This window comes from Haliaeetus albicilla, chromosome 12, assembly GCF_947461875.1.
Source record: "Haliaeetus albicilla chromosome 12, bHalAlb1.1, whole genome shotgun sequence".
Classification (NCBI taxonomy): Eukaryota; Metazoa; Chordata; class Aves; order Accipitriformes; family Accipitridae; genus Haliaeetus; species Haliaeetus albicilla.
In genome coordinates this window covers 31980743-32002458 of record NC_091494.1, presented here as the reverse complement: position 1 = coordinate 32002458, position 21716 = coordinate 31980743, and the positions used below count along the sequence as shown (strand labels likewise).

At 48.4% G+C, this 21716-nt stretch overlaps 1 protein-coding gene across 2 annotated transcripts in view; it reads right to left on the bottom strand.

Annotated features, from left to right (window-relative positions):
* Positions 1-21716, bottom strand: part of TEKT3 (tektin 3) — an 84285-nt gene that overhangs the window by 51707 nt on the left and 10862 nt on the right. The window contains exon 1 of one of the 2 annotated variants that reach the window (XM_069798902.1): positions 285-468. The exons of the other annotated variant lie outside the window; for it this stretch is intronic. The gene's annotated coding sequence lies outside the window, so the exon portion shown is untranslated. Of the gene's footprint in view, positions 1-284; positions 469-21716 lie in introns of those variants that run through there. 2 annotated transcript variants of the gene reach the window in all.

Genomic DNA, 21716 nt, shown 5'->3' with positions numbered 1-21716 from the left:
GTTTTCCACTGCTCTTTGATTCCAATAAAAATGACTCAGCAAAGCCCAAGTCCAGGCTGTCACAGCTTTGCCTTAGGCTCATCTGAGGTCCAATACTACTCCAAGAGGCTTCCAGCTACCCAGCTTCAGCGTTACCAGCCAAACAGCAGGTAGTTCTCTCCAATCTCTCCCTCAATTTCATATAATGCCACAGAACCCACCCCAAGCTGCCACTAAGGAAGGAAAGCAACATCTCGGTGAGAATAAGACAGTTCACAGCAGACCATGACCCCCGTGGCACTCGCCACAGGCTTTGTGAAGAGCTGCAAATGATCAGAGAGCAGCAGGCACTGGCAGCTCCATCACCCCAGCATCTGCAGCATCTCCCCTCTGCTTGCATGGGATGGTGAGGACAGGTTGAGCACTGCTGGCAGTGTTTGGCACGAGCCAGGAACTACTAACTGTAATTGCTGGCAGCAGCTCAGTTCCTCCAGGGCTCAAACACGAGCACTTGCAGAGGGTAACGGCAGCAAGCGCTTCCCTGCCTGGAGCTGCTGCTGGCACAGGCAGCTGCGTAACGACAGATGAGTCAAGTGGTGAATGAAGACACAAAATTGCTGAGAAATGCCGTTTCAGAAACACCTTGGTGTTAGCCAGGCAGCTCTTAGCTCTATTCATGACCAACTCTAATTTCTACCTGCTGTGCTCATGATCATGGTAAAGCACTCTGAGATGAAAGGTTCTCGGTGACAAATCCTGCAATAAAAAGCTCTGCTTGTGAGGTTAAAATACTGGGCTAGAGGCACAGAGACACCCCACAGACCCGATCTAGGGACTAGACTGCAGCATCCTCCCAGAATCAGCACCACATGCTGCTGAGGGTTTGTCACCTTTATGCCATGCCTTCAGATCCATGTGCCTTTCAGCAGGGCAGGTGTCTCATCCAGAGACGCTTTTCTAAACATCTATCAACACATTGGTGACATGCTCAGGGAACAGCTCTGGAGCACAGTAACTACCCCAAAACGCTCAGCAGCTTTGCATCTAGTCAATCCATCAGCCAAGTCCCAAAGCAATACTAAAAGCCTCACCAGGGGTCCCCAAGCCACAATGGCCACCATTCTCCCCAGCCTTCTCGTCCCACTCTTGGGTGCTGGCATATATATGACCACAGTCACTCCTGCAGGAAATCAGTTCATATTTTGCTTAAATAAGGCAGTCAGCACCTGGCTTATATCTATTTAATGACCTGAGCATCTGGTTTCAATACAGCAGACAAGGAGCAACCACAGCATAATAAGTCATTTAGAGCTGCAATTAGCTCTGGGCCCCCAGTTGTATATTACAATAACAAAGTAGGTGCTGCTACATGTGTTGACAGATGCAGGGCAGCGGTGGCGGCGGGGAGGCAGTGGTGTCAATTCCACTGCACCCCCAAGAGACACCCTATATCTCCCATCCTCAGATCCCCAATGTTCCCCTGTGCCACATCCAACGTTATGCTGCTGCCCTGCTCTAGCACCTTGCACGTGGGCAGGGATCCCTGCGCCTGCACCATGCAGCAAACTCTTGCCTACCCAGCTCTGAAGCACTAGGCTACAGACCACAGGCAGGGCCCAGGACACCATTTCAGCCTCGCCAGACGCATGTCTGGAGTACAGAGCTCACCAACATGATGAATGAGCCTTCTTGGCATTCCCAATGCCACCTAGACCCTCTCCATCGCAACCCTGGGCTCACTGACACCATGCATTGCTGTGCCTTGGGGCTCCAAAATAATAGCAATTGATTTCAGCTGGAGCTGAACAGAGCCCTCAAAGTATATTATTAATGCTAATGGGCAGTACAAGCTGAAACATAGAATTACCATACTGCAAATTTGCAGCTCTGGAGAGGTCCCTTTTCTCCTCAGTGACAACAGAAAAGCCAAAATTTCCCATAAAATGAAGTTACTGAAACACTCATTTTAAGAATTACCAAAGCCAGCACATTTGGTTTCTGGGTTTTTTTCTTTTTTTCTGTTGGGGTGGGTTTTTTTCCTACAAGTGCTTTTTACAACACTTGGTTTTGCCTGTTTCCATTTTACTTTAATTCATTATGGAGAGGCAGCACCTCAACCTTCTCTGAAGACATAATGCATTTTCAACTACTTTTAATGATAAAAATTCAATTCCTTGAAACTTTTATACCTGTGGCCATTTTGCCACAGAAAGCTGTACTGGCAGAACATTTTCAAGGCAGCTCTAACATGCCTGAACTCCAATGCATATGCACAATCTAATCCAACTACATATTACTGTCCTCGGTGCAGAAATAGAGAAACTGAGACCAAAAAAATAGCTAATGTATCCAGGGAGGAAAAGAGGAGAGCAAAGAGCAGCCCATGACACCTCTGCCACTCCTCAACCTGACCATAGGACAGGGTTCCCACCTGGAGAGACGCTGGTTGCAGGGGTGCCCTGGGACACCTTCCCGCAGTGAACTCTAATGCGTTCAAGCACATGTACAAACATGAAAAAGAAAAACAAAAATGTTTTCTCAGTCACCTCAGCTACCATTTCAGGCTCTCTAGGGATGATTTCAACCTTTTCCTATACCATTTCTCACCACAGTACTGCCTATAAATAACTCTGGTCTTTCACCTGCAGAACGAGAAGGCCATTCCCCAAGGGAGGAGGTGTAATAGCGAAAATGGTTTAACACAGAGGTATGAACACGATCCTAGCCCTGGTAAAGCCTCTGTGCAGCCGGAGGAAGGAAGGTGGGTGTTTTCCTTCTCACCATCCCCAAGCTGTGCAAGCACATACAATTCACACCTGCTTCAGCATCCTCTGCATAGGCAGGGCTGGCCTACAGCAAACCTAGAGAGCAATCAGTGCCTTACCCCCCACTTTGCTGGGAATACATGATCACAGAACAAACCAGTAAACCTGAGAAGCTTGGACAGTAATTCACAGCACATCATACACCTCTACCACTTGCTTCAGTACTCCCCTGTGACACCATCCCAGTGCTAATGACATACATCAATGCTATTAAATAGAAGCCATCAACCCCCCTTACAGCTGGTGCCCCACACAGCCCACCCACACAGGAGGCTGGATGACAAAGGGGTGCAGGGGGACAGCACCCACAGTCCCCCCAGACACAATCGGGAAAGCCCCAGCTGGGTCTCCCAACTATTTCTGTAGTCATCGCATCAGCAAGGAGATAAGAACATGATGTCACCACGTCCCTTTTCCAGGATCCCTCGCAGCAAACAGAAAAGTCAGAGGGAAGAGCTGGAAACTAAGGTTTATTTATTTCTTCCCAGTTCCATAGCTTGTGACCAAAGCCGCGGGTTGGCAGGCGAGTGACACTGCTAAACACGGGGCTTGTGACGTGCTGCATCTGCGCCTGCAGGCATGAGGGGTGTGAGTTACCCCGGGCTCTAAATAGGGCAGGGAACAAATTTATTTATACATCCATAGAAAGCAGCAATTTCTCTTTTTTTGTTGCATTTTCTAATTCTTTACAGTTTTTTTTCCTGCAGAGGCCCAACGCTGTTTCCCAAAGCATTCAACTGTCAAGTGGCACCGGTCCCATCTCAGCCAAAATCACATGAGCTGACAGCAGCAGTTGGGAACAGCGCACTAGACACAACAGCAAGTACTCCTGATTATTAGATAAGTTGTTTATAACTTTAGCAAACTTTTCCAGGGCAAATGGCTTCCTCAAGCAAATTTAATGTTGATGGAAAAAATTGACAATTTTTCTTTCACCATCACAAGGAAAATACTTTCAAATGCATTAAATGTTGGACACCAGTTCAGTCCCTGCAGAAGTACAATCTGAAATTAGAAGGGATCACCCCTGCAGGAAGGGGTGTCTTTCACTGTCTTCATGACAAAACTTCCCAACCGTATTTGCCAGTTAGAAACTCCAGAGAAACGTGAGGTCACATCCCCAGCAGAGCCCTACCAGCCGGAGAGCACTCCAGGGATACAGGCACACGTGGCTAAACTGGGCGGCCTCCATCCCACCTCTCCAGAGCCTCCTGCTCCCTTTTAGGTGCTCTCCTTACCAGTGCTCTTGCTGTAGAAGCCACCTCTCGGGTACGCAGGCTGGTATGGTCTTTAATCGAATAGCCGCGTGGCATTTTGCCCAATTTGAACCCTGCCTCGCTCAATGCACAGGATGGACCTTTTGCGGCAGAGATGGACACACTGTCAGAGGCGCCTGCAGGCTCCGTTGTGCAAGTTGGAAGGTCTTAATGAAGGAAGGCGGCCATAGAGATGGTACTAGAAAACTGGATTGTACCTCTGTCAGCCAAAGAATAATGAGGTGATGCCTTTGCAAGTGGTTTCAAAAAAAATCTGGCAATATTCCTCAGCACCTAGGGTCTCAGCTGGCATGCACCAGCAGCTGGAGCCCCTAGGTATACGCTTTCCAGTATCGCAAAAGGCTAATGACTTGCAAAAAATCACATCCCCAAGCAACTTTGACCTTAGCATCTCTGCTCATCTGTAAAAGGAGTAGCAGCTCATCTACCAGTGACTGATTAGCTTTGCTGTTACATTGCTTTTAATTGACCTGTGTGCATGAAAGTGTCACGTGCATAGATACATAAAGTCCAGTAAATGCAACTTGAACAGACCTCACACCCTAAAGACAAGCAGGCCAGGGAAAAGGGATAAGAGTACAAGCAAATGCTCATTATAAACTCCTCTCCCTTCCAGTCCATGCTCCTTCAGCAAAATACAGCTTCAAGGAGAGGGGACACTGATTCCCATTGCACTTTTCCTCCAGTCACCCAACATCTCAAGTGGATGCAGATGCACAGAGTCCCCAGAGGCCATTCCCCTCAGCCAAATCCCTGCAACTGCTGCTGGCACTCAGCACCAGTGCCAGCAGGGTCACAAGACACAGGAGAACAGAAAACTGGGCCCTGTGTGTGTGCTGGACTGCGTGGGCGTGCAGGCATCTGCATCTCCATACCGTGCCTCTGCACTGCACCCTTTGTGGGGCATTTTCAAGAAGGAAAGCAGCAAACAGCTAGCAATGCGTGTGAAGCAAGTTCACCAGGAAGAGGTTATGGTTTTGTCCAGATGTGAGAGCAGACGAGAACAAAATGCAATACTACCACCTTTTGTGCTTGTCTGCTTTCATTCAAAGGGGGCTTTTAGGAAAAGAGTCAAAGTTAAATGCCATTTTCATGTGTAGTTTAATGCACTCTGGAAAACACTTGAGAGCATCTTTTTCTTTTCTTCATTTCTAGCTGGAGACAGATCATTTCTTCTTGCTGCAACACGCCAAGGAGCTACATGGTAGCACACGCAAGGGAGGTTTTCTTGCAAAAATAACCCTATTGCAAACACTAGGTGATGGCAAACTGGTCTCAGCTGTGGACGTTCCTACTGAGTCCTTCTCAGTCCCAGGGGTGTTGCTACCTCTGCTCAGCTTTGACAGCACTCGGGTTTCCTCCTCAAAACCAGCTTCTTGAGGCTCTCCGTTTGGCTCTGTCTCCGCTGGGCAGTTGCACGCAGCCTTTCTCTGTTCATCTTGCTCAACAAGCATCTTGACCACAGGGGCCGTATAAGTGATATAGGCAGGCCGTGGGCGGTGGCACTGGATGAGGTGGCCGGGCAGACCCATGTTGGCCGAGGGCAGCACGTACTCTGGAACCCAAAAAACAGACACTGTGAGAGCACAGCTGGTTACTTCCTGGCTTCTTCACTCTCTGGCAAGGGTTAGAAAGAAGGATGCCTTTGATGACACCAAGGATGCTCTTTGGAGCCAAAGACCATGGCTGGTATCAGTGATGGTTTTGCTATGGCCATGGAGGGCCAGGCAGCACTAAGAGACAGCAGTGCCAGACCAGGTAGCTACTCTGCATCAAGATTCAAATAACCCATGCAAGAAATACAGATAATGTCCATCCTTTCTAGCCTTTGTGCCTTTATTTCTATACTTGAGCACAGGATGTGATTGCACTGACCAAGGAGGAGCTGTGGAAGGTCAGTATTACACCAACAAGCAAAATAGGAAAGAAAAAAGGCGGGGAGGAAATCAACAGTTCTCATTTCTGCAGCACTGACCAATGGCCAAGATAGCACGCAGCAGGACGAGACCACACTGAAGATCTTTCCAGTCTCAGCTTTCTGCCCTAATCCCCTTAATCACTCAAATCTTGAACCTCAAAGTCACAAGGTTGGTAGAAATGGCTAGAGGGATTAGACTGAGCCTACCTGGGAAGATGGCTGTCCAAGGGAAACTTCAAAGCAGAAAACCCAAAGGAAAAAAATCATGCAGAAAAGGAAGAGGCATTCAAATAGATCTTGGAAAATGAGATCATCGGTATTAGTATTTTTAGATACAAGGCTTTTCATAAAACCAGCTTGTTTTCACTTAGATGTCATTAGTCCTTTAAGAGTTATATAGCACAGAAGCAGAGTTTTTAAATCTCAAATATTTTACTTTTTACTAACTTTGCTTAATGCAATGGTTAACTATGACTAGATAGTCAAAGTAGTAAAATGCAATCTTGCTTAGCACAAACAGCTTGGTTAAGATGGTATGAAAGTCCTGCTGATAAAGGCTCCCCTGAAGGGCTGTTGCTGTCAAAGGGATGAACTTCCATGCTACAACATATTTAAAACTGGTGGGTAGCGAGCTCTGAACAGCAGGCAAGAAGGGAAGGAAGAACAGAAAGATGGAGCAACCATCCTGCAATCAGGCTTCTGCTTAAGATATCCATACTTCCAGTTTGAGAGTCCCCCCTGCGTAGTGGACACAGCAGGAGAGGAGGTGGAGTGACTCAGTTGCCCTCAAAACAGGCAAGGACAAGAAGTGCCTGCTATGGAGGTCAGCAGAGGCAGGACGTGGTCCTGTTAAAGAGCAAGGCTATTTGGTTTACAGATGTGGAAAGCTCGATCCACAAAGTGATGCTAAATCTTATTCCTTAGATGCTTTATGAACCATTTCACACATGAAGAAGTAGAGGCCAATAAACACTTGTCACATCCATAGCCCTGTTCACCAGATTGTCCCTGGAGGACACAGCAGCCCATGGTTACCACTCCCCAAGCTCAGCTGAGCCAGGAGCACAGAGGAGGGAGGCAAGCTGCTTCAGGTGGGATTTACCTGCTCACATTACACACACCTCCCTGTTTCTAAATCAGTCAGGTGTAGGTGGAAAGCCTGGTCCTTACCTCTCATTGTGCACTATTTTCTTTTCTTTTTTAAATTGGGAATAATTCTGGCTCTTGTCTCCCCTTCTCTCTTGCAGAGGGTCAGTCCTTTGTGACCAAGCTACGCATATCAGGGCAACACCCAGAACAAAAACACACTGGGCTTTGTTGGGGCTCTGATATTCAGCTGTGATACCCAGGGTCCTCATCAGAAAAGCATGCCAGCTTTGGGTGTTCATAGATGGGACATGCAGGGACAGAGCTGCGAGCATTTCTCCCAAGGTCCCACCACAAGCTCCTGGTGGAAACTAAAAACAAAAACCCTGGAGCTCCGAGTCAGAGTTTTAGAGAAAGGAGAGCATTTAAAGAAACATGCTGCTTCAGAGTATCTTTTGCTAAAGTTGTAGGGACAGAAGGAGGGAGGAAAAGTGCCTTTTCAGTGGCTTCTGCACCAAGCTGCATCCCGCAGGCTCCCAAGAACGTGCACCACGGCCACAACTCCTGCAGCCTCTGGCCGTGCCGCCGCTGGTGCCAGATGGGCCCCGGGTGTGCAAAGCGTCAGGAATTTGCTTTTTACGTCAGTTGTGCTCCCGCTCGCACTGCGGGAACGCGGCCGGCGCTGAGCTCTGCCTTCCCGCGCTCCCCCTGCTCGGCCCCTCTGCGGTCCCGGCTACAACCCGGCACTCGTGCTAACGCCCGCTGACAATAACTGTTTTTCATTGCATCCCAAGGGGGGGTGTTGGGGCTTTGCTCGCTTCCCCTGCATGAACTGTGCTCTCTAGAAACAGCCAGCCGCCCTCCCTGCGAGGGAGACATCAGCAGATCCAGCCAGGACAACCCCATGGAGCACTAGCTGACGGCCCAGCAGCAGGGCAGCAGCATATGGGGACGATCGGCCGACGGGCAGCGAGGCTCTTGGCAAAGTTTATAAATAGAAACAGCCTGACGTGTTTCCAGAAAAAAGTTTCCATACCAAAAAAGTTTCACTGCAATCATACTGCTGTAAAGTTAAGCCGTTCTGTACCTATGCTACACACATACACACACTCAGCTTTACGATCAGGAAAAGCCAAACCAAAAAAAGTCGTCTTTTAAATTATGAGCTTTCAGACAGTGGCACACTGTGCTTAAACGAAATGTTTATTTTGACAAGCTGAGATAGTCCATGTCTCTTCAAATGCCTGTTCTGACTCACAATTTGGAGGTTTTAACCCTTGTTACAGAACTGGTTTACAATTCAGCTCGTCAGGCTAACGTGCAGCAAAACCCACTCCAAGAGTGTTAAAAAACTTGTTAAATGACATTTCAACTATTTTCCAAGCGTTTCTGATGACCAGGGAGTTCTGGCTCAGTCCATCCCCCAGAGAGCCGGGACAGACAGTGGGGCACCCAGCCTCGGCAGAAGGAAGCAGTGCCGGGAGCTGCTCTGAGCAGCAGCCACAGAGGACTCGTCGGCGTGACGGCGAGCATGCATACGTGCAAGCTAAAGCACTGCAACGCGGTGGGTAAAACAGCAGGATCAGGCACCAAACAACACTAGCGAAGCACAAAAAGAGCTGACCTGGAGCCCTTTTCCCCACTTTTACAGGCCGTAGCTCGGGTCTTTGTAAAATGAATAAACACACCGAGTGAAACTCGGGCACCCAGCCACCGCACAGGGCTGAGCTATAAATTTAATTCACAAGTAACAAAGCCTGTGGAAAGAACGCTGTGCGCCCCAGAGGCACGGCAAAACCTCCCCGCCTGTTCCCAGGCCGGACCCAAACAGCTGCGAGATGGGTGCCAGGGGGTCAGGGAGGGTGACAGCGAGGGCCACAGCCAAACCAGCAGCACCAGCTCCTAACAAAGCAAACACAAACTTAACACGGGTGAGGACCACGCCGTGAGGAGATGGTGAGCCGTTTCTGCATATAGCCACGAAACAAAGTGTGTTGGATATGTTGCAGAGCAAACAAAAAGATCTAGCTGAGGCCATCGCCCAATCAGTTGTGCAATGAAAAGGCAAGGAATGAGCACAACGAGGTGGTGGAATAGGGAAGGACAAGGGTTACGGTGCTGAGATGTGGCTCCAGCCTGCACCTCTTGTTTGCACGCCTGGTGTTTTTGTTGGAACATTTACCTTTGCTGCACCAAGCCAGATGTTCCCAGTGCAAAAAGAATTCCCGATGTGAAAAGGCTAGCTAAGCTCACAAGTTCAGGACAGGAGGACATACATGTACATGGGCTAGGTGTGTCTCCTAATATTTCAGTGTTTGCACAGTATTATTTTGATCCTGGATAAATACCGCTGCTTATGTGATATTTGTGTAGGCTGGGGTTTCAAAAGGGCCTTGGGCTCAGCTGTATTGCCTAATTGCTACAGCATCATCTCACAGGGCAATAAAAGGGTTTTAGAATTTCCTAAATGGTGAGGGGAAAAAAGCAGTGTGATGGACAGCAAGCCCAGTTTGGATATTTGATGAGGTGGGAACATTGGTGACAGGATGAAGTTTGGATAATCACCAGATTTTCTTGTGTAGTTGTGGGTGCTTGGGTGCAAAGAACCTCAGATAAGGCCACAAGCTCTGCCTTCCAAGTTGCCCATGTTGGAGTGCTGAGACAGAGGCTGATGCAAATCCCAGACATCTCTCCTCCGACCTTATCTCTGGCCCTTTCTGAACCAGCAATGACTAAAGAAGTCCCAGGGAGAGAAGACACAAACATCACCCTGACCACAGAGCCTGGATCCCTGAGCTTTTCCTGCATTACATCCCTGTGGAGGCCACCACAGAAGCGACTCCTTCACACCAAGTTCACACCAACAGCCTGACAGGAGACAGCCAGACGCCACGACAGCACTGGGAGCTGAAGATGGGAATGCGAAGCACTGGAGAGAAGATGCCAAGGGAAAGCCCAGAGCTGACAACATCTCAGAGCAAAACGAGAGGGGATCATCAGCCATCATTTGTTATTTACAGCTTGTGCTTGGCTAGTGGCCTGGAAGTGATTTCAGAGCCCGGGGAGAAAAGGCTTCACAACATCCCTGGGAATCCTCTAAGCATATCGGCTCCTTTGCTTCATAAGCACCTGCTAGTGAGACCTGTCTCCAGGATTGTCCCAGTAAAGGCTTTCCAGAGCAGAATCGGGTCCACTTCCTCCCACTGCAGCAACAGGATTATTGCCTGCCATTGCCTCTGCAAACCCTGCCTGGGGTTTATCTGAAGCTGTCCACACAGAGATATCTGCTCACGAACTGCTTCCAATGGGAAGTGCTCCAACACACTCCTCTCCTATCCCAATGCCAGCTCAGGATCTCACCAGCACGCGCTGGGGAGCACCACAGTGGGATTTTCACATTCCCTCCAGACTGTGGTTTCCAGTGACAAACCTGACCCTAACAGTGTACCCTGATAACACAGGGACCAGCTCAGCATCAGGTCTGGCCTGCCACACGCCACCCGGTGCAGCTGAGACAAGGCACATGTCTTCCCAGCCCACTGTCACAAGCCATCAGCCCAGCTGCACAGCCACATGCAGACTAACCCCCGGGGAAATACAGCTCCTCATGTAAAGTACAACCACCAGCCTGGCTGCTCCCTGCAGCCACGAGTGCCAAGATTTCCCCCCTCCAAAACCACATTCCCCTCCCATCTCTGTTTCCACCTCGCATTCTTCACCATCTGCTCTTGCTGTCCGTCCTTGGCAGTAGGGCACTGTGAGGAGATGCGATCAGATTGCGCAAGACTCTCCATCCACATCCCATCCTGCACTTCCCTTGGGTCTCAAACTCAGTACATGCCTGAATTTACCCATTACCTTCCCTGGGATAAGCAGCCAATGCCAAATATAAAGGCAGAACCTGACTGAAGTAGCAAGATCAGACAATGGCTAAAAACAATTATGAGACCAAGGGCATTGGGGCACCTCCCCTGCTCAGGTGTAACTATAAAGCCAGCTTGGTATTGCCTTTCATTTGAGACAGCTGAGAGCACCTGAGATGAGAGCCAGGCCCCTACAGCACACAGACATTTCTGAAAAATTCAGTTTTGCAGTGTTGAACTTCATGCGCCTTTGCTGAAAGTGCCAGCCCCAGAATATAAGGCCAAAAAAATCTCCCACCTGGAAGCTTTCCAAAGAGGGCCTTGAAGGATGTAATATCTAGAATGGGACTGTAAAAACACCCTGTGTTAGCTTAACTTTTTCCTCCTGAAATAAAACTCATCCAACCCCAAAATTCCCTATTGATTTCAGTGGGAGTGAATGTTTTTGAAAACCCCATCCACAAAAGCAGCATTGATCAACTCTGATTTTTATTTTTTTACTGTCATCAATGGAAGAGTATCTAAATGGAATAATTCAGGAGACTGACCCAACTCTTCTGAGCAATGGGCAACCCTCCAGCATTGCCCACCCAACCTGGCAGGCAGTAACAACCTGCGACCAGCTATACAGTGCAGGGGTCTCCATCTTGCTCATGGGGTAGACTGCGCTGAGCAGCTCCCTTTAGGATGGGGGCCAAGTAGCACATCTACTACTCAAGGCAAGTAAAGACCTGCCATCCTCTATAGCAGATAAGGTTAACCTGTTTGGGCTTGCAAGGCAAGCGCAGTTTCAGATCAGATTGCAGCTTCCTAACTTCATAGCTGACCAGACTTCCAGCTTCATGTCAAGTGGAATTTATTCGAGGACAGCCTTAGGTTCAAGACACACGTATATACAGTGTGTGTTTTACAAGGATGCTGATTTTACACCTGTGACCATTCTTCCTGGAAATTTATTGTCTGGCAAACCTTTGCAAACCCTTCAATGTTAAGACCTCTCCAGCCTGCTTTGGAGAGTCAGCCAGGCCACTTCACAGGGGCACTGCAGTCCTCAACTTTGAAAATCCTCTTAAACACTGAAGTTCTGGTAGAGTTTCAGATCCAGAGATCTGTTTCCATTCTTTTCCAACACAAAGACACAGTTCCTGATTGTTCACATGCCACGTACATAGGGCCATGGCTGCAGCTATATTTTATATGCATCAGGTTACTGCAGAGGGAATTCACTGCACAGTGTCCTCCAGACTCTCTGGGTCAACTTGTGACCAAATATGAAAGCCAAGAGCTCTCTCTGGGCTCAGGTCTGGGAGCTGCCATAGTTCCCTACACCAGAACACAGGATGGCAGAGGAGGACGGTGCCTCATACCTTCTTCCCCCACAGCCATACAAAGTCTCACCACCTTCACCCACAGAGAAGCAGCATTTCTGAGATGCATCCTGGCATTTGCAAATACTTTCAGTCCAAAAAATCGAATCAGAAAGCCTCCTTTGTACACAAGAAGTTGCCACCTCTATCCAGCTTTGCTGGATCAGCAGCAGCCAGACCAGAGCCATGGACCCAGCTCAAGTCGCTTCCCCCTGGTTTGGCAGCATGAGCCTCCAGCCTGTTCAGTTTAACCAGGCTATTAAGACAGAGTCAGGTTGTTTGGATACCAGAGCAGCACCCTTCAGAGAGTGGAGTTTAAAAGACCCCTCCCTCAAACAATGATCCTTTTGAGACACTGAATGAAAACAGGCAATACCAGAACTTTAGCAAAGAAGTCACCAACAAGAACTATGATTCCTATGAGAACGGGGACACATGTGGCCAACTTTAAATCCAAATCAGATGCTTCTGAACTTCAAGACATTGGCAGTCAAAGGTCCAAATTTCTAACTGCATCCAAAAAAGCACCACCAAAGCCAGGCACTTCCACAGGCAAAAACAGAGATTGTATTCACAAACAGATACACAGAAGTAACATCACACAGTGAACACAGCTTTTCTTTATTAACCAGAAAATTAAAGCACATGCTAAGTTTTGTTCAGGCTGTCAATTAAAGCTTTCCCCAATTTTTTGATATTATCATCAATTCACTTAAAATTAGCAGGTTATACTGTATACCTGCCATCGTGTTATGCTTCATTTTGCTCATTTTCTTTATCTCTACAGGATGGGAAGAAAACGTTAGGCGAAGCTCTGTTGCTAAAACCCTTGGTCAATAAACATGTCCCTCATGATCTACAACTCTCTACTGATAGTACACAAGGGAGCTGGTAGCAGGGAAACAGTAAGGTAACAGCCACTGCTTGTTTTATTTTATTTTCTCCAACTACAGGTTGAGATATTTTGTGTAATAAAAGGAAAAATCATCCCATGAGAAAGGAGGGAGGGTTGCTTTTTGTGAAAGACATTTAAGTCATAAAGCACCCAGCACTTTGCTTCATGCTACAACTCATGCAAGTTTTAATTCCAAGAGAGTTGCTGGCAACAGGACAGTTTTCACACTCTTATATTTAGAGAGACCCGCCTGAAAAATAGCCAAAGCTGTCGCTTATAAATCAGGTTGTTCTGACAGTGCCCAGAGCAAGTAGTAAAAGCAAATGGGGGGAAATGAAATTACATGCTGCAAAGGGAACTCTGAAATAAAAGCTTATTATTTTGTGTTTTTAAAAGTTCACAATAATTAGAACTATTTTTTCCTCTGTTCTTTCTTTTGTTTTTAAGCCAGCCCCTGCTGACAGACTCTGGGCCCCCAGCCTCTGGTTCCCATTCATTTGGCTTTGGCCATGTGGTTCCCATATTCTTGGCTGGGGTACGCTGGCCTGCAGGAGCCGACATCTCCAAAGGCCGGGGTGGAGAAGATACAACACTTGGTTCACTCTGGACATGGGAACCCGTGCAGCACATCCCTTCCGAGCAGCTTGCAGGCATATGCGTTCCTGCAGCACAAGGCCAGTCCACAGGACACCCAAGTTGGTGGAAAGGGTCTTGCCTGCAGTGGGCTTGAGATGGAGATCATGTCATCTTCCACTGACACGGGATTTTTCATTTGAACTGGAACATCTATTTTTCTACAACCAAAAAGAATTATAGCACTGAAAACTGCTGGTCTAAGTTGGGAATACATCAGCAGCTGATGTCCTTTTCTCATCCCCATGTCCTGGGGGAAGACCACATCCATTCTTCCAAGAAAGCAGACAAACACCACTGGGTGTATCTTAATGTTGTATTGTACAAGCTTCACTTAGCCTGCATTGCTGGGGGATCCTCAGGATGGGAATTTCCTGCCTCCAAGGTTCCTGTCCAAAGGTTTTACAACCTCTCAGTTTAAAGCAACATGAAAAGTGAGTGCTACTCTGCCAGAAGTCAACTTCAGACCTTACTAGTCATACACAATTCAACAGCAGTTTGCTCTAATCTTCAGCAGGATTTTAATTTGACCCTCAGCAAGAAGCCAGATGGAATGGAAATTGCCAAATGAACTGCTGGGAACCAAATAAAGCTGATGAAAGGATAAGAGCAACAAAACTACCCTTTATTCATTCATTCATCTGATTTTACTGTTTGAAGTTCTCCATGAACTGCTTCCAACCCAAACTCCTCCCCATGCATGTGAACTGGGAAGCTGTGTGATAAAGATGGAAAGAGATGATCACAGGCTCTGAAACAGCTGGAGGAGGAAGAGATCAACAGAAGAGGCAGCAAGGCAGATTTGGGAACTCAGGATGCCCATGACAGATCTCAGGGAAGGGGACAAATCCTGCCTGGGTGCTAGGGTCACAGTGAAAAGCTAATAGAAGAAACAAATAGCTTGACAAGTGTTTTATTTCTGTTTATTCCAGGATGGGCTTGATCTAACATCAGGTAGAGCTGACAGATGCCCATCCATCGCCTTCAAGGGGCTTTGGATCCACTGGAAATTGAACCATGGGGTAAACTATGATGGCAAAAGAGTAATTGACTTATATCCTGCTCCAGGCCAGGAGGTACCATCACATCGCCCCAAATACTTCCAAACAGGTGCTGAGGTGAGGAGGTAAGGCATGAACCCATGTGGATCACATCCCCTCCACCACCTCTCCTCTCTCCAGAACTCCCTTAGCAAGCACTGCCCTAACCCCAGGATCCACAGTCAGTTACCAGGACCAGCTTCCACCCCTGACAGCCCCAAGTTTTGAAAACTGACAGTGGAACAAAAGAAACAAAATTTAAGGTTTCTGCAGCAGCAGCACTTTGCAGGCACTGCATCCCCCAAGTTTCACGGGACGTGTTTTACAGTGCACCCAGTGATATATCAGGTTACACAGCCGGGAACAGGAACACGGAGCAGCACACGTGTGTAGCACAGCTGAATGAACAATAACCACAGGAACGCTGCTGGCACTCGCATTTTAGTCTAACTCATTTTTACTTTGCAGACACAACATTCTAGCCCTTTTTTTGCTTCTAATTTTTCTTCTTATAAAAGGGAAGGGAACATAAGAGAAAAAAAAAAGGTGGACTCCAGCATAGAAGTCTTCAGTGTTACACCCAAGACGCTCCAGTGTGTATATGCAAACATCAATCAAAATAGAAGGGGCAGCTTCTCAGCTGCTGCAATCTGTGTAGTGCTATTAATTTGACAGTCACTTAAACCAGGGGAACATCTGACCCCAAAGCAGGATGGGTGGGTGATGCCCTGGCAAGAGCAGAACAAGATACTGGGCCACGCTGGCATAAACAGGGATAGTTGTGCTCAGATCTGTAAGCAAGAGCTTGCCCCCTGCTATCAGACAAGCAGCAGTCCCTTGAATTAAAAGCAGCTCAAACTGTTCATTTCCTTCCAAACCCAGCTTTAGTCACTACTCTGTCCCACATTCCCCCAAGCTAGTCCTGCATCTCTCCAGCCGCACAAGCCTGGCCGGGAGGTGAATGGGGGGGCTGGGTTGTCCCTCCCGCAGGCACCACCGAGCAGGGGGAATACCAAGCTGGGGGAACAGCCAGAGCACAGATATTCAGGAGAAAGTGCTTGTTTATGTGAAAACACAAGGAGGCAAATAGTTGACATTAAGATTTTGGGGAGGCTGTGGGACTGGGCTATTTCTTTCAGCCCTCACACAAAGGGACCTTTTTTGTCTCGTTGTAAAACAGAAACGATATTGAAGGGTCCGTGGAATTTCTGAGCATTTTTTCCCCCTCGGAGACGCAATGGCGCGCGCTCCGAAGCAACAGATGAAGTAGAATGCAAAGGACAAGATGTTCATATGTGGCTTTCCATCCACCTCCTGCCCTGCTGCTGCCGCAACCCCCCCACACCCCCAAACCCTTTACCCCGGAGAAGCCCTTACTGCTTGCAGCAGCCAGAGGGGCAGAGGTGCCCCACCGGGGACCAGGGCTCACGCAGCTGCACCCGTGCCTGGAGGCACTGCAAATGCTGCAGGAATCCGTTTGCCAAATGCATCCCCTTTTGCAAAGGTGACTGCAGCTCCCACCCCCACTCTGCTGAGGACCTCCACTCCATCATCTTGCATCCAGCTGATGTACCATGTTTCAGGCCACAGCCTGGGAGCCAGGACAGGTTGTCTTGGGCTCATCCCACATAAGTCTCCAGCTTCAGCCACCCCCAAGAGGGGCATTGAGCCCACACCAGCTTCCAGGCCAGCCCAGCTCCCCCTCCATGCACATGCTTCTGGTTCCAGCAAGGACCAGGATACATGGGGTGCTGCTTCATCAGTGCTGTTCCCAACAGGGCTGAGGACACCTCTCAGCACTGTTTTTGTGGAAGTGTTACACAAGACAGTTTTGCCCCAAAATATTTCCTGCACCAGCCCAGAAACAACCAAACACACAAGCAACTGCAGACAGGGTGCCAATACAACACAGCAGAGCTCTTCTCCATCTCTTCTTGCCAAAAGTACAGAGATTTCTCCAAGTTCATAAAGGTACATGGATGCACCTGCTGCCTGGCCCTCTGTGAACCCCTGCCACCTCAAAGACTGGAAGAGTTTGGCACAGACCCCCACCACGCTGCTCATCCTGAAGCTCCTCACACCCCTAAGGCACCTTCTGCCCACAGATGGTAGAGCTTGTCCTCTGCAGGCAGCCAAGCTACCATGGGTGCTGCTAGAAAGCAGTTGGGACAGGGAAAAAAAGCTGACATCCATCATTGGCAAGAGAGCAACACCTCTGTGCAAGCAAAACACCAGATAAGCCCATCCCTGACACAGCAGCCACCGTCTATGGGATGAAAGTCCCATTAACACCAGGGCATCATGCAACTCCTGCTGTTTACAGGCATTTCCCCACCTCACCCACTCAGCGGCAAGGGGATAACAGAGACTTTCCAAGTTCATTTGGAGATCCACAACATTTTCCCCTTCCTGAACATGTATAGCACATGGCCAGGGCAGTAAGGTCATTTTAGGACAGCCCTGGTACAAACGGATAAAGACATACAGAAAATAAACACACCATTCTCCTGCAGCGAGCGTGACCCCCCCATTGCCAGCAGAAAGCACATAATCCCACTGAGCACAGGGAGGGCAGATCCCGGGAACAGCGTGGCACTGTGCCGGCGGCGGAGCAGCCCGGCTCGTGCTGGCCAAGGGGTGCACGAGGACCTCGTGTTGTGGGGGGAAGCGGCAGAGGAGGCGGCAGAATAATGTTTTCCCAGTTAACTGTGAGACTCTGAGGGAGGAAAGCAAAAATACAGAGTGCATCTGCAGCCACATCTGCCAGAGGCATTCTAGAGAAGCAACTGGTCCCAGTCATGCTGGCACTTGGCATCAGCTCCCGTTTCCCCAAGGCACTGGGCACAGCCTGCCCCAGCACCATCCAGCTCCCCCGCAGCTGCCTGCTCCACAGTTTCATGTGCTTTATTTCTCCCAGCTCACAGGCTTTTTTTTTTCCCCCCCATGGACACCCATTCCATTTTAATTCTTGCCCCCCTCTGAAAAGAAGCCCTCTGGGAAGCGAGAGGAGCCCTTCCTAGTCCCCAACATCTGGCCATAAGCCATCTCTCCAGCCGGTTTTACACCTCTGATCCCTTTGGGACACTGTGCACCCTCAGGGAGCACTTAACCTCCTTGTCCACGGGGAACAAGGACACGATCAGTCAGCGGCCACAGTCTCCATGGGGTGCGGAGGAGGAAGCAGTGCCCGGGCAAACAATGGGCGCTTTGTCAGCCCGGGCGAGGGAGACACAACAGAGCAATAAAAGTTCCATGCTAAGCTGGTAGGACGGTTCAAACAGATCAGCCTGTTCGTCCTTTGCTTCCCAGAGGCCCCTGCAAGAAATTCTGGCATTGCCACTTCAAATCAGTGCTTAGCTTGAAGAAAATTCACTTCAAACCTCCGAGAAAGCTTTTCTACTGGTTGGAGCTCTCTTAATTCCCAGTCTGAGTTTCCCTAATAAATCCCAGATTGCTCAACTGCCATAACACTGGTCTATGAGCTCGGGCAGCAGTTAACCCTTTGCAGCCCCAAACAAGGAGTGAATAACCTCCTTCTCCTGTTTTATTTGCCTTCAGTGCCTTTTTCAGGATAAGCTGCACACTAGGGAAGGGGGCCAAATACTCAAAGCCTGCAGGACTGCAGTATCTATCCCCATCCAAAATCCAACACCCCGCAATAGAGCACACACTAATTTGTTGCTTGTGCAAACCGTACAAAGAACAGGGCTGTGAGGAATGAGTACAAAGAATTCACATTTGTCTTTTGCATGCTGTAACACCAGGCTATGAAGCAGCAGCACCCACAGCTAATTAGACCAACACACAACCTACCTAATTATTGCAATGTGAATGGATGGAATAGCAAGTTCTACAAAGTTTCATTAATATGCACAGTGCTTGTTTGGGAATGTTGCTATTGCACACTGAACCTCAGTGACCAAACAGGAAAGATGGGCAATATTTTTCATCCACAAAAACCTTCACCAGAAAAGGACTTTCAGAATAATTGGCAGTGTTATCAACACTTTCAGTGTTGATGTATATAAATATTCATGAGCACATTTACAAATATGTTTGTCACACGAGCACATTTGTGCAATCAAGTCTGATTTTTTGCTTCCCAAAAGCATCTTTAAAAAAACTAATTTGTTTTCAAAGACAAAAACATGATACAGATTTCCACTAAGAGGTAGAACAATTCAGAAGTGTACTAACAACCCACCCAGTGCCCAACATTAAGGCAGCCTGTTTGTGGCAGGGAAGGGACGCAACCAGTATCACATGCCCACATCTCTGACCTTCTACTGCACCTTCCAGCAGAGCTGCCTGGAACAGCTGTTGGCACAAGAAACTTAACTCTGACCACTGCAAAGCAGCGATAGCTACTGACAAGACAGTAGCGAGTGCTGTTCCAGAGCTCTCAAAGCACTGATGGCCATAAGTGTCTTCAAAACCTTTACAGAAACAGAGGCTCCTCAGTGTTTTCCTCTCCATCCAGGCTTCCCTCCAGTCTCTTTCCACTGCTGGTTGGACCAATGCAGTGGGCTTGACCTGGGAGGAGACTCCATTTGGCAACTCAGTGCTGGGGGAGGCTCCTACACCCTCCCAGACCACCCAGCTCTGCCAGGGAAAAGCCACCACCATCACCACCCCACTGCAAGCTCAGGCAGGCCGTTCTCTGAGGCCACAGTGACAAATCTGTCCCAACATAAGCATCCTCCTAAGCTGCATTTCCCCACCTGCCACCCCTCATATCTCAGATTGACCCCAACCCAGCAGCCTGGGGGCTTGCTATCAATGTTTCCACTTAACCCAAGTTGTGTTAAAAGCACCCCAGTGTTATCCTATACATTGCAGCCTTTCATACCCCGCATTTCAATTCTGATGTTTGTCAACACCCTGGTAATAAAGATAAACCCACTGCAGTAGAGCCATCCACCTCAAGTCACAGCTAGAGCAACCCCCTTGGAAGCCCCATGGGATGCTCTACTGTAAAGACTAAGAGCCAGGATACCTCATGTGTTTATGAATATATACATCTGCAAAGACTGTATAGTTTGAGCTACACTTTGTGACTCAGTGTGATTTTTGCCTGGAAATGAGCTGGACTAGGTGCAGCTTCTGTTTCAATGACTCTTGCAAGTCTCCCACAGCTCACACTGACTAAGCAATGCAGCAAACCTTGCTGTGAGTTGGATCTTCCACAAAGCTTAATCACACATGTAATTTCACCCATATAAATCTTCCCAGAGAAGTCAGAGACGCTATTCCCTATGTACAAAACAATGGAGCTTTCATAGTTTTCCTGCACTTCTTTCCTCCACCAACACGTTATGACACAGGCATGGGACACTCCTGTGGTAGGTTTGCTGGAAACCCCACCATAAATCCTGGTGTTTGTGGCTTTCAGGTCATAGGGGCTTATACTTTCTAATGTTGCCTCCAAATTAATCCCCCAGGAATGCCATGGCACCTTCCCAAGTGCTCTTACCGGTAACCCAGAGGTGCCAGAGCAGGGAGAACACCAGGACACATGGTGACAAGACTAAGGCCACCCTGTGACCACTCTCAAGGTATGCCTTATTTCTGACATCCAAAGGCCATGCTTTGGAAAGCTTTCCAGAGAAAGTTTTTCACCTCCCAGCTCCCCAGACCCAAATTTCACTCTTTTGCTCATCAGCAACAAGCTGATAGAAGTCAATACAAGCTTTCTTGGTCCAGCACCACCCTGTTGTTTCTACTTCAGGTGTCTGACAGTGGGGAATAGCAGAGCTAAGTAGAGTCCCAGTGCTACCAAAGTACAAGTAATGACCACATTTTTCCTAGTAATCACTTTCCTAAGACATTAGCCAGTATGTCCCTGAAATGATGGTCATTTTTCACTGCAAGATGACCAGTTCAATGCAACATTTTCCATCCAGATTTCTTCAGCAGACACACCCAGTCTCTTCTGCAGGGCTTACATGCACCTCAATGGTGATGCTCCAAGTCTTGTAACCAGAGTAGAGCACAGCTTGTGTACAAGACCCCAGCAGCTCTGAGCTAGCAGTGCAGACTCCTTCAAGCCTTCCCCAAGTAATCAGGTCAATATTTAGGCAGCAAACACTGAGCTTCCAGCTGTCACAGCCACATCACAGAGCTCCTCTGACACAGGGAGCACAAGTACATGGAGTTAGTTTGCTTCAGGGAGGCTGCAACATGCAGTCACCTGCAATGCCCTCCCAGGCATCCTGCTACAGCTCCAACACCTCCAGTACCCATACAAGCAGTAAAAATCCCAGTGCTGGTGGTTAAAACACACCATGGTTACTCTGCACATAGCAAGGACTAGATTTGGGATCAGATGAAATCACAAAAATGAAGGGAGAGAAACCAGGCTGGCAGCACAGGCAGGGAGGGATAGCAGCTTTAAGTATTAGTCAGAAAGAGTCAAAAGTTCATGTTATTCCCACAGCAGAAAAGTGCTGCGAAGGCACTGCACTCAGGTTAAGGACTTAAACACGAGGGAAAGTGGATTTTCTCAGCAAGTGCTTCCCTGACACAACATACCACTTGCCCTCTCTCCACAGGTATGAAGCCCCAGACAAAACTTGACACAAGGCAAGCCAAAAACCAAAAGCCAGGTTGAGAACAGCACCTCCCAGGTAGCTCTCCAGGTTGGGCTCTCAATCATCATGGCCAAAATACTCTACAGCAGCCCACTTAGTTTCATCATCCAACAGCACACAAACGGGGTCATGCACCAAACCCACACTGCACCAAGCCATTCGCTGCCTCCAGAAAAGCTACGCCACATGTACTACACATAGCTGAGCTGAAGTCCAGGACATGCCATGGGGATGAGAGAGCCT